Genomic DNA, 5,264 nt, shown 5'->3' with positions numbered 1-5,264 from the left:
TGTGATAGCCCTATTAGGCGTCTTGATCTATCTCTATAAATCTTGATGCCTAATATATACGATGCTTCACCAAGGTCTTTCATTGAAAAACTGTTATTCAAATAACCTTTTACCCTGCTTAATAGTTCTATATCATTCCCAATCAATAATATGTCATCTACATATAATATCGGGAATGCTACTGAGCTCCCACTCACTTTCTTGTAAATACGAGGCCTCTCCATGACACTTGTATAAACCCGAAGTCTTTGATCACCTTATCAAAGCGTCGGTTCCAACTTCTTGATGCTTGCTTCGAGTCCATAGATTGAACGCTGAAGTTTGCATACTTTGTCGGCATTTTTAGGATCGACAAAACCTTTGGGTTGTACCATATACAACTCTTCCTCAATGTCTCCATTAAGGAACGCCGTTTTGACATCCATCCGCCAAATCTCATAATCGAAAAATGCAGCTATTGCTAACAAAATCCTCACAGATTTTAGCTTCGCTACGGGTGAGAAAGTCTCATCGTAGTCAACTCCTTGAATTTGTCGGAAACCCTTTGCGACAAGTCGAGCTTTATAGACGGTAATATTACCATCGGCATCTGTTTTTCTCTTGAAGATCCATTTATTCTCGACAGCCTTTCGGCTATCGAGGTAAGTCTACCAAAGTCCATACTTTGTTATCATACATGGATCCCATTTCGGATTTCATGGCTTCTTGCCATTTGTTGGAATCTGGGCTCATCATCGCTTCTTCATACGTCGCGGGGTCCTCATCATTGTTATCCACAATCATGACATTTAGACAAGGATCATACCAATCGGGAGTGGCACGTTCCCTTGTCGATCTGCGAGGTTCGATAGTTTCCTCGTTCGAAGTTTCATGATCATTATCATTAGCTTCCTCTGTTGTCGGTGTAGACGGTACAGGTACAACTTTCCGTCCTGCGCTACTCTGATCAACGAGTATGGATTCATTAATCTCATCGAGTTCTACTTTTCTTCCAGTCACTTCTTTAGTGAGAAATTCTTTCTCAAGAAAGGTTCCGTTCTTAGCAACAAAGATTTTGCCTTCGGATCTGTGATAGAAAGTGTACCCTATAGTTTCCTTAGGGTATCCTATGAAGACGCATTTCTCAGCTTTGGGTTCTAGCTTGTCCGGTTGTAACTTTTTTACATAGGCTTCGCAACCCCAAACTTTAAGGAACGACTGACTTAGGTTTCTTATTAAACCATAATTCATACGGTGTCGTTTCTACGGATTTTGATGGTGCTCTATTTAAAGTGAATGCGGCTGTCTCTAATGCATAACTCCAAAATGATAACGGCAAATCGAGTAAGAGACATCATAGAACGAACCATATCTAAGAGAGTTCGATTACGACGTTCGGACACACCGTTTCGTTGTGGTGTTCCCGGCGGTGTCAATTGTGAAAGTATTCCGCATTTCTTTAAATGCATGCCAAACTCATAACTCAGATATTCACCTCCGCGATCAGATCGTAGAAATTTAATCTTCTTGTTACGTTGATTTTCTACTTCACTTTGGAATTCCTTAAACTTCTCAAAAGTTTCGGATTTATGTTTCATGAAATAGATATACCCATATCTACTCAGATCATCTGTGAAGGTTAGAACATAACGATAACCACCGCGCGATGCTACACTCATTGGTCCGCACACATCGGTATGTATGATTTCCAATAATTCAGTAGCTCGCTCCATCATACCAGAAAATGGAGTCTTAGTCATTTTTCCCATTGGACATGCTTCGCATCTATCAAGTGACTCAAAGTCAAGTGATTCAAGTAATCCATCGGTATGGAGTTTCTTCATGCGTTTCACTCCAATATGACCAAGACGACGAGTGCCACATATAAGTAGAATTATCATTCAATTTAATTCGCTTAGCATCAATGTTATGTATATGCGTATCACTACTATCGAGATCTAATAGAAATAAGCCATTCTTTTCGGGTGCTCGACCATAAAAGATATTATTCATAAAAATAGAACAACCATTATTCTCGAGACTTGAATGAATAACCGTCTTGCATTAAACAAGATCCGAGATATAATGTTCATGCTCAACGCAGGTACATAATAACAATTATTTAGGCTTAAAACTAATCCCGAAGGTAGATGTAGAGGAAGTGTGCCGATTGCGATCACATTGACCTTGGATCCGTTTCCAACACGCATCGTCACTTCATCTTTCAGCAGTTGTCGTTTATTCTTTAGTTCTGTTTCGAGTTACAAATATGAGCAACCGAACCGGTATCAAATACCAGTACTAGAACGAGAACCGATTGAAATGAACATCTATAACATGTATATCGAGATATACCTTCTTTCTTCTTCTTGACAAGGCCGCTCTTCGAGATCTGCCAAATACTTGGAGCAATTACGCTTCCGGTGTCCCTTCTCCTTGCGGTAATAGCACTCGAGCATCGGGCTTAGGGCCGTTCTTAGGTTTCATAGGAGGCGTGGCAGCTTTCTTGCCACCCTTCTTGAATTTTCCCTTAGACTTGCCTGTTTCTTGAAGCTGGTGGTCTTGTTGACCATCAACACTTGGTGCTCTTTCTTGATCTCAATCTCGGCGGCTTTTAGCATGCCAAAGAGTTCGAGGTAACTCCTTGTTCATGTTACGCATATTGTAGTTCATCACAAAGTTCTTGTAACTTGGTGGCGGTGATTGAAGGACACGATTAATCCCCGATCCGTTAGGAATCACTATTCCCAAGTCAACGAGTTTCTTCGCATGCCCGGTCATGGCGAGCATGTGCTCACTAATGGAGCTGCCTTCTTCCATCATACGAGTGAAGAAATGTTTCGATGCTTCATAGCATTCCACGGCCGCATGAGTCTCAAAAATAGCTTTCAGCTCATTCATCAACTCATGAGGATCGTGGTGCTCAAAACGTTTTTGAAGATCGGATTCCAGGACTGCACGGGATGGCTACATCGAACTTGAGAGTACCGAGTTTTCCGAGTCTCGTAAACGGCTTTTACTTCATCGGTTTCGGTTTCTGCGGGAGGGTCACCTAGCGGTGCATCAAGCACATATTGCAGATTTCCGCCGGAGAGGAAGATCCTCACATGACGGAACCGGTCGGTGAAGTTGCTACCGTTGCTCTTAAGCTTTTCTTTCTCTAGGAAGCTGGTTAAAATTGATTGGGGACGCCATCTCTACAACATATATTTGCAATAGTTTAGACTAAGTTTATGACAAAATGAGTTCAAATTTTAATTCAACATAATTAAAAATCTAGGTGAACTCCCACTCAAAACAATATCCCTCGCATTGTCTTAGTGATCACACGAACCAAATCTATCGCACCTAAACCCGATCATCACGAGAAAAGGTGTGATTTCAATGGCGAACACTCAAAGTGTTCATCATATCAATCATATGATTCATGCTCTACCTTTCGGTATCATGTGTTCCGAGACCATGTCTGTACATGCTAGGCTCGTCAAGGCCACCTTAGTATCCGCATGTGCAAAAGCTGTCTTGCACCCGTTGTATGTACTTATTGAATCTATCACACCCGATCATCACGAGATGCTTCGAAACGACAAGACTTGATAACGGTGCTACTAAGGATGAACACTTTATTATCTTGAGATTTTAGTGAGGGATCATCTTATAATGCTACCAGTCGCGATCTAAGCAAAATAAGATGCATAAAAGGATTAACATCACATGCAGTTCATATGTGATATGATATGGCCCTTTTGTCTTTGCGCCTTTGATCTTCATCTCCAAAGCACGGACATGATCTCCATCATCTTCGGGCATGATCTCCATCATCGTCGGCGTAGCGTCAAGGTCAATGGCGCCGTCTCCATGATTGTCCTCCATGTAGCAACTATTACAACTACTTTGAAAAACTACTCAACATGAAATATAAAGACAACCATAAGGCTCCTGCCGGTTGCCACAATACAATAATGATCATCTCATACATATTCATCATCACATTATGGCCATATCACATCACCAAACCCTGCAAAAACAAGTTAGACGCTCTCTAATTTGGTTTGCATATTTTACGTGGTTTAGGGTTTTCGATATAGATCTAATCTACCTACGAACATGAACCACAACGTTGATACTAATGTTTTCAATAGAAGAGTAAATTGAATCTTTACTATAGTAGGAGAGACGAGACACCCGTAAAGCCTCTTATGCAATACAAGTTGCATGTCGAACGAGGAACAAGTCTCATGAACGCGGTCATGTAAAGTTAGTCCGAGCCGCTTCATCCCACTATGCCATAAAGATGCAAAGTACTCAACTAAAGATAACAAGAGCATCAACGCCCACAAAACCATTGTGTTCTACTCGTGCAACCATCTATGCATAGACACGGCTACGATACCCTTGTAGGATAACGTTGCATAGAAAACAAAAATATTTCCTACCGCGAACACGCAATCCAAGCCAAGATGCAATCTAGAAGACGGTAGCAACGAGGGGTATCGAGTCTCACCCTTGAAGAGATTCCAAAGCCTACAAGATGAGGCTCTTGTTGCTGCGGTAGACGTTCACTTGCCGCTTGCAAAAGCGCGTAGAAGATCTTGATCACGATCGGTTCCGGCGCCACGAACGGGCGGCACCTCCGTACTCGGTCACACGTTCGGTTGTTGATGAAGACGACGTCCACCTCCCGTTCCGGCGGGCAGCGGAAGTAGTAGCTCCTCTTGAATCCGACGGCACGACGGCGTGGTGTCGGTGGCGGTGGAGAACTCCGGCGGAGCTTCGCTAAAGCACGCGGGAGCTATGGAGGGAGAGGGGCGGCTAGGGTTTGGGAGGGGTGGCCGGCCACTTCAAGGGGGCGGCCAGCTTGTGGTCTTGGGGTGGCCGGCCCCCTCCCTTGGCCCCTCATTATATAGGTGGATCCCCAAGAGTTGGTGTCCAAGTCTTCGAATAAGACCGAACCAAAAACCTTCCAAAGGGAGGGAAACCTAGCCAAGCTAGGACTCCCACCAAAGGTGGGAGTTCCACCTCCCATATGGGGGGTGGCCGGCCCCCTAAGGGGAGTCCACTTGGGACTCCTCCCCCACTAGGGTTGGCCGGCCATGGAGGTGGAGTCCCATGTGGACTCCACCTTCCTTGGTGGTTTCTTCCGGACTTTTCTAGAACCTTCTAGAACCTTCCATAGAACCTTCCGCGACATTTTAATTCACATAAAATGACATCCTATATATGAATCTTATTCTCCGGACCATTCGGAACTCCTCGTGATGTCCGGGATCTCATCAGGGACTCAG

Source organism: Lolium rigidum, chromosome 5, assembly GCF_022539505.1.
Source record: "Lolium rigidum isolate FL_2022 chromosome 5, APGP_CSIRO_Lrig_0.1, whole genome shotgun sequence".
Taxonomy (NCBI): Eukaryota; Viridiplantae; Streptophyta; class Magnoliopsida; order Poales; family Poaceae; genus Lolium; species Lolium rigidum.
The sequence above is the reverse complement of the archived record's forward strand: the minus strand, read 5'-3'. Positions refer to the sequence as shown.